A 10,440-nucleotide genomic window follows, 5' to 3' on the forward strand; every position below is an offset into this window, starting at 1 on the left:
CAGTTTTCCCAATTGCAAACAATAAAATAAATGCGAACCTATCGACTGAGTATATCTCTGGGCATTACAATAATTGGGACAGCAATTAGGTGCACGGCACGGCCACGCAGTCAAGCAGGTCCGATCCGTTCAGTTATTGAAATATATATCCATCGAGGGACAGTCCGTGAATGGAGTGTAAGTAATCGTAGAGCGTGTTTAGCACGCCTAGCATTTGTAAATAAAACAGATATGGAGACTTTCATTTCAACTACCTTTAGCTACTTAAACATAATCTGTAAATAATTTAGAACCATGTCAGATAGTGTAATATGCGATTTTAACGATTGTGTTTTAATCTAGCTCATCAAAGAAGCAACCCCATAAAAATGAAGTTTAATAACGCCTTGCTGCCTTACAAGACCGAAACGCACTGTACTTATATGGACCTGATTCGTCAGCATCACATGAGCTTAACGTGCTAGGCCCTGTCCTCTGTCATTATAACAAAGTTAACCGAAAACAAAGTAAAATAAAAAAAGGTAAACCTAATTGCTATATAATTACAAAATAATTGAAACAAAATAAGTCATTCGAGCCAGTGCCTTGGAAATAACCCCAACCCGAACGGCCAGCAGACACATGCAAAAGTGTCGCACACGTCACGGGTCAATTGTAATGGTAACCGAAACTGTTAGTCTAATTCCAATACCAATTTCGAGCGAGTCCATCAGACGAAAAAATACGGTGATCAATGCATAAGCAATGACCAGCCATATAAATCAGTTAATCAGCATCGCAGATAAGCGTGGCAGTGGGCATATGTTCAGCCAATGGGAAACCAATTCACACACCGATACACACTCGCCACGGGATGATAATGGGGCACGCCACCTGAAACCAGTTGTGGAACATGCAACAAACGACATAAATAAACCGCACTAAATATGAACGTAAATCAATGGGTTTGTCTATGGGATTGGGCTGCGGACTGATATAGGGATTGGGTTGTTGTGTTGCTGTTGGGGCTATGAATGTGGATGGGGTAGGTCTATTAGGGTAAGCTCTTCTCTCTGCTGGTCCCATTAAATATTTCTGGGGACCCCTGCATTAACTAATTAGTAAAAGTCAAACAACAGCAATTTGAATTTATGATTAAATGCTGGGATAGCTTACTTTAGTTTTGAAGAGGAGAGATGTCTAAGAAACTGAAGAGATGATCCATTCGTTATTGTATTATTGTAAAATGGTGGCTATAATCAAAAAGCTTATATATTTTAGCTTAACCTCTCTACTTGCTTAGTCTCCTCTGAACTATCAATTAGAGTGCATTAATTCCAGCAAATCAGTGATTAAACAGTTGAATGGAAATCGAATTTGCCTGAGTGCTGCTGGCTGCCAGCGGACTCCTCGCACTCAAGACAGCAGCAAATATTTGGTCATGCATTAACTAATTAGTGACAACGAGGCCGAGGAGCCAGGGAACAATGCTCCTCCGACCACGTCCTCGACCACTTCCTCATTGTCCTGGCAGTCGGTGGTCCTCCTCCTCCCTTCTGTGGATTTCGTAATTCCGTTTGTGTTTCAGTTTCAGTTCGTGCGTTTCGGCTGCGTGTTTATCTGATTGGAAATGTGCACCCAACAATGGCGACACACAAAACACAAACACACACAAAACACTTCTTTAGATGATTAGCTGCGATAGCCAGGTTATGGCTTCAACCGTTCGATTCGATTTAAATGAATTTTAATACCGATCCAAGAGAAGCGAGCCTCGATTGCAATTCAATTTAGATGGTAACAAACATTATAATCTGTGAGGGCGACTTCCATTAGCCGTATTTATCATTGGACACCAGCGCATCAATGGGGATTCGGTTTTGGTTTGGGTTGCGCTTTGGGTTTTGGGTTTTGGGAATTGGGTGCTCGGTCAAGTCGGCTGTTAAATGTAATTGGTTCTCGCGCTGGTTGGCTGCTCCTGGCATTCTGGGCTTCTGGCCTTCTGGCTTTCTGGCCATTCCAATAATTTTACAAAAGCTGCCACAGTTTCAATTAAATTTCCGTTATCACACGCTCACAAACAGTTGCATCCCATTCGCAGAGCTGGCGCTTAGTCAAACGATTGTTCGGCTGTGATAGCACCTACAACTCATTGCCCTAATTAGAATTATTCTAATGAAATTAAATTGCACAAATTGCATTTGCTCGAGCGCGGAGCGGTGCGGTGCGGGGTGGGAATTAATTATAGAAATTGCCATATGCCCGGCCATATGCAGCTCTGTCATAATTTGTTTTACATTCGCACAATCAACTGATTAACGTAATGAGTTTCTGCCTCTCGCTGGCCGAACGAACAATTTCATTCCACTGCATTTCTCAGCTAATTTGATTAAATTAGGCACGGATGCCACTGGAACAGAAACTGCAACTGCAACCGTAACTGCATCTCGTTTTGGCCCATGCAATGTCATCACATGTCCAGCACCCAACTCCAAACATGGCCAATGGTCCAATGGTGCTGTGGCTCTGAGCCTGGTCATATCAAATGCTTAATGGCAACGGCCCATGTCAATTCGTGGCATATTAAATAGGAAAATTGGCATTGGCAATTGCAACAGATATTAGTTACCTCATTGCCTTCAATGGGAGGATCAGGGCAGGCAGGATATTGCTAGACTGTGTAGGTAGGCCTATGAGTGCCACGGAATCGCAATACAGGCTACAGACTCAGCGGTTGCCACAGTGGATGCAAGTCGAGATGGACATTTAATATTTACATTTTTAGTTGTAAGCCTCTAAACCCATAAATCATCACTATAACTAAATAGAATATTATGAATATAGAAAAGCAGGAAACAGGATCAAAGAATGGTAGAACGGAAAGTTGGTGCTCAAATGGCTGCCGTTGATGAGAATGAGCTGAATTCACGGTTAAATCGGCCTAATCCGAACTCATTAGGAAGGAATAGGTTGTTCAGATCCTTTGGGTTAAGAACCTTTTGCACCACTGTCCAGAACCGGCGCTATCTGGGAGTGCGATCAATTTGTCGCTTGATTGTGTGCGTTTTGCATGGCACATGCAATGAGCCTTGCCTTTTTAGCCCGGCTAAAATCCAAAGTCTTGGCCAGTGCTTGCAGTTGGTCCGCCAGATGGAGTAGGAGATGACGATGGAGGCTGTGGAGAGGTTAACTGGCCTTTGGGTTAGTTGTTGACAACCAGCCAGTGGCCATATTTGTGTATTATTGTTAAGCAAACGCACAAAACACAAAAGCCCACGAAACGCACAAAAAGCCAAACGAGGCAATGCGATGCGACGCTAAGAAGAGCCTGGCAAATATGACAAAGGCACATAAATTCGGAAGCTCCGCGAGTGGCAGGGATTCTATAAATAAGATGAACACGAAAACCGAGGGAAAAACATGCAACATGTTGCCCGTCTGTCTGGCCAAGATGCGGTGAAAATTTGTGTCGTCATCCCGGCCAAAAGTGTCAAATTTCACGCAACATGATGCGCTAAATGTGGCCTGAAACTGGCTCCTCTGTTAGCAACTCCTTGGCAATCCCTTTGCCCCTTCTGGCTGCAGCTCCACACAGTTGCATGTTTATTGTAAATATTATGAAATGTTGATACCTGCGATTGCTGGTCTTCTGGCCTTCTGTTCTTCTGGCCAGGCTTCTGCCTCGGGAGAATTTATTGATGCTGCACGATAAATGCGCTTTGAGCATGGCCAAGAATCTGTCCAGCGAACACGGAGGCATAAATTTCCATTTCCCGAGAATTATGCCACAACGAATTATTGTTCCCGACATAATATCTTGTGTAATTACTCCGGGCAAGGTGATAACCTGGCAACACTTCATAGCCAATTGCGGGTAAAGTTCGCTGACTTCGATTTTTTTGGCTTAACTTTCGTCATCATTAGGGGCCAAACAACATCATCGTGTGGCTGTGACAGGCGATAAGTGGTTCGATCTGGTCACGGTCTCCAATACCGATCGCAACTCCAACCCTGGAGGACCGGCCAAAACAATGCATAGTTCTCTCCTTGCTTCATTTTTTTTTGTAACTTTTTTTTTGGTTTATTCGGACCGTGGACAACATTAACCTGTTAACCCAAACTGACGGCAAACGGCGACGGGCCAAGTCCCCAAGCGAAGTCCCGGGATCCTGAGCTCGGCCTGGTGTCGCCTACTTTTGGGACCAGGTCCCGGATCGCCGGCCGTTTGGACGATGGCCCGACTTAGCTGAATGCAGTGCATGAATAATGCGCGCCCACAGCTCAATAAATTTTCACTCTTTTCGCCACAGCCCCAACTTGAGTTTATTCGCAGTCCGAGTTCCAGTCTTAGTACCAAAACCGAAAGCCGAAAAAATTCACACATCTTGTGCAGGTCCACCTCCCCCGTTCCCCGTCTATCTGGATACCCCTCTCTGCACTTAACAAAAATGTTTAACTTTAATAAACTTTGCTTTGCAAAGTCTACCATTAAAGTATAGAGTCAAAGCTTATAGCATTCTAGAAACTCAGAACATTTGAGACTCCTGAAATCATACGATTGTTCATATACATTCCATAAGTAATGAGAAATATATTCAAACAGTGGTTTTTATATTTCTCGCCGTTTATCAAAGGACTGGTCACAGTGCCCGGCACTCGACGCCACAGCAGGGAGGAGCTCCATGCTCCAGCTGGGATGATTCATTTGCTGGCCACAGAAAAATTCTCAACAAAAAAGAAAAACGAAGAGAAATAATAAGAAGCCAGTGCAGGGAAACACAGATCCAAAGGAGGATGGCAGGGAAAAATTGTTACGAGAACCATTTAAAGGAATTCTCTCGAGTTAGAAGTACGAGACACGATCAGGGGCAGGGATCAGGAATCAAGAATCGGGAATCGGGGACCACGGTCATGGCCAAAAACAAAAAGATACAACCGAGCATTAACAGACCTTAGCAGACTGCTTGGGGTCTGCCACCACCTAACCCGACGCCTCCTCCTCCACCTTAGACGAGTATTCCTCCTCCTCCGATGCAGTTGCATTTTGCGATTCCATTTCCTTTTCGCATGATTTCTCGGTGTGCGCGCCCACAATTGTCGAGAGATTAGAGATGCTGTAATTCCATGGCCTGCGATGCCGATTGGCCTGGCTTACTCGTTTCTGGGATGGGGGCAACTGCAGCTCCAGCAACTACGATGGCAACAGCTCCAACAACGCCAACACCAGCCACCACGACGACGGCGAAGATGATGATGATGCGGCTGATTTGGGCTTATCACGTTCACGGGAGACTGGAAGACGCTCCACAGGTTTACACGAACCTGGAAGTTGGGATATCCACGAAAAACTGCAAAGTACAGATTGCAAAAAATTAAGAGGGGCTTTGAAAAATTTGACTTCTTAAGTAGCTTTTCTTTTCTCGTCAAATAAAATTATGTTTTTATTATGAGAAGATTTATTGGCAACAAAACAACCATTTAACACTGAAAAGTTATAATTTACTTTTTTGTAATCCGATATCAAACACTAAAACGATTTCATTCAATAACCAGATCATCTTATATCTCCATCTCAAAACGGAAACACCTTATTAAAAACTTTGACGTTCACCCAATGAATCCGCAAGCTCATTTCAATAATAGTTTTTTACGATTACCGAAATTCAATCTTTGAGCCGTCCATCAAGAAATTAAGTATGGTAATTTACATAATGAGATTCAGAGTGTCCAAAACAGACGATAGCAAGATCAATGAATATTTTGGATCTATTTATAGAAACTAGTTTTCCGGCTACATGATGTATGAAAGCTTTTGTAATTTCATCGGTCCTGTGGCGCAATGGATAACGCGTCTGACTACGGATCAGAAGATTCCAGGTTCGACTCCTGGCAGGATCGAAATTGTAATTTTTTACAATTTTGGATAATTGGGTTTTTCTAGAACCTAAGTAAATGAATTTAAGTAAGTGATAGTAAATATAATTACATATAACTTAGGATTTATGTCGCTTTTTAATTTAACTTTAAGTTTTTATTTAAATAAATAAAAATATTGTGTTCAGAAAGATAACATCGGTCCTGTGGCGCAATGGATAACGCGTCTGACTACGGATCAGAAGATTCCAGGTTCGACTCCTGGCAGGATCGAGATAAGTTATCTTTTTGTGAATAAAAGATAGTAATAGATATTAAGGAATTTAATTTTTATAAACTTTGGCTCGTAATATATATCCTCCTATTTTAATCCATAGATAATCTTCTGTTAATTAATGGAAAAAAGTAATTTCCGTTAGATTTCAGCGGTCCTGTGGCGCAATGGATAACGCGTCTGACTACGGATCAGAAGATTCCAGGTTCGACTCCTGGCAGGATCGAGTTAATTGTTACTTTTTGTTTTATAATTTTGAATTTTTGAAATTCATATTTAGGAATTTATTGCTTATATGCCTTGATTTTTATATATCGTTTCCTTTAGCTGCAGCTAATCGTTAGTTATCCATTTTATTTATTCCAGATTTGATTTCGTTTTTCTTTCATATAGATCTTTTATTATCTACTTTAATTAATAAAAAGTAGTTTTTTCCGTTATAATTCAACGGTCCTGTGGCGCAATGGATAACGCGTCTGACTACGGATCAGAAGATTCCAGGTTCGACTCCTGGCAGGATCGAGTAATAAGTCTTTTTTGCGGTTTTAAGTCACACAACACGTTATGATATAACTTATAACTTACCACTTGTATTTTATATAGATATTTGCATATATTTTAATAGCATTAAACTAATTTTATTTTTTTGATACCATGCATAATACCTAATTAACAACAGGTGTTTGGCACGCAGACTTCTATCGGTCCTGTGGCGCAATGGATAACGCGTCTGACTACGGATCAGAAGATTCCAGGTTCGACTCCTGGCAGGATCGGAGATAGATTTTTTTTTCTTTTATTAAAATCAACAGACTATTTAGAAAAATACAAAAACTGAATATTTATTTTAGAAAAATGAAATATAATAAATGATATATAATTCATGAAATGATATATAATTCCTCGCTTTTACATTATTGTACCTACTTTTCAAGCTAACAAAAACAATTGTACATTTACATTTATCTTTTTAGTTTGTCTTAAACAAACATAATACCAAATATGTTAAATACGTTAAAATTCCATAATAATAAATTATTTATAGCTTTCTTAAATATCGGAATCTCTCACCGTTTCGCCGTAAGTTCAACTAGCTATTTTGTCTCGTGTTGATCAATGCCTCCGTGGCGCAATTGGTTAGCGCGTTCGGCTGTTAACCGAAAGGTTGGTGGTTCGAGTCCACCCGGGGGCGAATTAAGAATTTATTTTGAATACAATATTTTTCTTGGATAATTCAATTCAGCATTTATGAAAGTGAAACACATATTTTTAAAACCGTATTTATTAATAACAACGAAATAAGTAATAAGCTTTTTTACCTGGTTTTTATTAGCATATTGATTCCAAATCTTCAAGTTCTTCGACGTGTAAACCCCCAAGTTGCTGATGCTCAAGATCTGCGGCTGTGGTGTCTGCGAGTCTGTGTCAGCGTCTGCATCTGCGTCTGCGTCTAACAATGGCCACACTGCAGCGCGCCTAAGCCAACTCAGAGTCTGGGGCTTAGTTACTTAGTTAGTGATCCAGGTGGGGGATCTCTGGCTAGCTATTCTGCCGCTCCCGCCACCTCCAGCCAGCTGTATCCCCTTGGTGCATTGCATAAGCGAAATATTTGTGCAATTTGATTTCGCAGAATTGCGAATTCACTGGAATGAATTCCCTTTGCCCCCCGCCCATTTGGGATGGCGGCTTATGCGCATTATGATTATGATGATACCTTTTGCCGCTCTTTGTTTGCTTGTGCCGTTTGTTGTTACTTGTGTTGTTTTCGCCTTGTTTGCTGGTTTGTTAGTCGCTCGCCGCGATTATGGTTGAAATTCTATGCACTTTTTTCGCAGTCCGCCGTCCGCAGGCCCCCGGAGTCATGATCTGAGGGCAACTGAGGGAAATTCTGTGGAAAAGCATTTTCTTTCTTTTCTTTGCCAAGGGAGCGAACCGCAGGCTGGCGAGATCAACATGGTCCGATTGTGTTTGCAATCATTACGAACGACCACGACCAAGAAAGCGGATCAGTTTTGATTGGTCGGTGCACAGTTCGAGCAATTTGTTAAGGGCACCCTACTTACTGTCCCTATTTATTTGCCCCACTCCAATCAAACTTAGACTTTAATTAGCAGACTCTGCAAGACCAAGGGCACTGGCAAGCACTTGAAACTTAAATTTGGTTCGCACATAAACAGTTGGCGATTTTAAAGTAATAATTCCACCCAATCTAAAAGTTGGCCTGCACATGTCATTTAAATGCAAGCCTAGGACATTCAAGGTCTCTTAAACACCCACTAAACCCCTCTGCCACCCCTCCCCCTCCTTTCCCATAGTCCACCACTTTAGGCGACAATTTTTGGTGTGTGTGTGGAAAAACACGCCCCTGTGCCACACGAAACTGAAAATGAAATGAAATGGAAAACGCGGAGAGGCCAAAAACGAGAACTGACCAGAGAACTGGACCCTGGGCAAGCTGCTAGGAAAATGAGACGCTTATCTAAATCTTCATAGTTGGCTAAGCGCGGCACAACCCCTACCCCTCACCTTTCCGCCCCCTCTTGGTGTTTTTTTGTTTTTGGTTCCCATTCGTTCGTTTTTAATTGCAGCTGAAACGTGAGCGAAATGTAACCAAAAATGCAATTGTGGTAGGAAACCGGGACTGCAACGTTTCCTTCTGCGTTCTTTATGTTTTTTAGTTTTTTGGTCATTCCTATGGCTAGTTAATCGCGCGCATTCGTGCAGCATTCCTTTGGTTCGGAACTTACCCTCTTACCAAACATCCATCCCTAATGAAGAAGGTTCCCAGTTTTCCCTTTCGATCCGTCCAGTGGCTGGAGGCCGGACATTTGTCATCGAAACATGTAATTATGCCACTTTGCGTCGAGTTACGAGGCAAACCATTTACAATATGCACATCTAACGCGGGGAAAATGGGTAAAAACTAATAGGGAGGTCCTTAAGCGGACCAAAAGACCTTGACCACATTAGAAATTTGTTTAGCAGCTTGCTACTGCATTCCAATAGAATGCTTCGTGGAATAAGTATTTAATTATGAGCGGGAATAAATTTGTACGTTGCATGATTGTTTAGGATAAGTAGATGGCATTATATTTATCTTAAGTAACTTATATTAGAGAGTTAAATGTAACTAATGTTACTTAGATCAGAAACAAGCCATTTTTTCTCTCATTCAACCCCTTCAGGTATTAATAACAAGTATTAGCATGTTACTTAATCATAGCTACCATCTAAAATATGTGCAATGCCCGGAAGAGGCATCTCTCCCACATCCAAGGCACTTGGCAACATGTTGCAGGCAAATGGGACTGCATAATTGTCGCCTCACGTGCAACTCGGGCATTTCAGTTTTTTTTTTTATAATAATATTAAAGCATTTCAGGGTTTCAGCACCCAAAAAGCTGTCATTCGCCAAACACACAAACTCCGCACATGTCAATTAAGTGGGCGAGTGAACCCGAACCCAAAGGCGACATGCGAGTTGCAGCCAGATCTGCAAAGAGCCCACAATGACAATGGCCTCAATTAGGCCGGTAATAAGCCATAAAAGCACCCCCGCTCCCCCTCCCTCTTCTGGCCACATAAAAACACCTCCTCCTCAGATCATCACGCGATGGCCGTCATTATACGAGGCCCGTACTTCTAGGTTTATAACTTTTCAAGTTTATAGTTTCCCGGCCGTATTCTGATCTCCTGGCCAAGTCAATTACACAGCTGAATGGGCTGAGAAAAAAATCCAATTGCCAAAAGTCCGGCAGCATAAATCCGAAAAAATACAACAAAATCCCTGAAATTGATGTGCGATATATATATGTGTGTGTTGGTGGGTGGTGTGGGTGGTCAGGATGGAATCTCGAGGCGAGTGTCCAGCTTTCGGTTTCAGCGATAAACAAACATAAAAAGTAAACGTCATTCGCATCGCTTCTTCACAGTTCAATTCCTATTTCCACAACAACAACTAGAGGAGAAGCAATAGCAGAAGGAAAGATATATCCCGCTGAGATATACAGTGGAGCTTCCATAATCTACACCCGCTCTCAAAATAGAGATTCAATTAGTTTGGAATTTTCTTTTAAATTCAAGAATACGTTATTTTAAATCTGTTTCAAGAGAAACAATGCAACTGGAATTGAAAAATAATTATACTTAAATTTTTAATTTTAAAACTCAGCAGAGCATCTTAATCACTTAGTTCTAATCATTAGCGAAGCTTAGTAACTAAATTTGAGATAAGATAATTTGAATTTTGCTTTAACACATGTATAAATGAGTGTTTCCCATCTAATGATCCGTGCTAGAGATGCTCTACTGTA

General features: G+C 41.6%; 6 non-coding genes across 6 annotated transcripts; all 6 read left to right on the plus strand.

Moving 5' to 3' along the window:
* The first annotated feature begins 5,804 nt into the window (after window positions 1-5,804).
* Trnar-acg lies at window positions 5,805-5,877 on the plus strand. Its single transcript has one exon. It is a non-coding gene; the product is annotated as a tRNA-Arg (tRNA).
* Window positions 5,878-6,053: 176 nt separating this feature from the next.
* On the plus strand, window positions 6,054-6,126 carry Trnar-acg. The gene has a single exon. It is a non-coding gene; the product is annotated as a tRNA-Arg (tRNA).
* A 154-nt stretch (window positions 6,127-6,280) lies between these two features.
* On the plus strand, window positions 6,281-6,353 carry Trnar-acg. Its single transcript has one exon. It is a non-coding gene; the product is annotated as a tRNA-Arg (tRNA).
* Window positions 6,354-6,576: 223 nt separating this feature from the next.
* On the plus strand, window positions 6,577-6,649 carry Trnar-acg. The gene has a single exon. It is a non-coding gene; the product is annotated as a tRNA-Arg (tRNA).
* Window positions 6,650-6,830: 181 nt separating this feature from the next.
* On the plus strand, window positions 6,831-6,903 carry Trnar-acg. The gene has a single exon. It is a non-coding gene; the product is annotated as a tRNA-Arg (tRNA).
* A 342-nt stretch (window positions 6,904-7,245) lies between these two features.
* Window positions 7,246-7,319, plus strand: Trnan-guu. The gene has a single exon. It is a non-coding gene; the product is annotated as a tRNA-Asn (tRNA).
* Window positions 7,320-10,440: the final 3,121 nt, after the last annotated feature.

This window comes from Drosophila mauritiana, chromosome 3R, assembly GCF_004382145.1.
Source record: "Drosophila mauritiana strain mau12 chromosome 3R, ASM438214v1, whole genome shotgun sequence".
NCBI lineage: Eukaryota > Metazoa > Arthropoda > Insecta > Diptera > Drosophilidae > Drosophila > Drosophila mauritiana.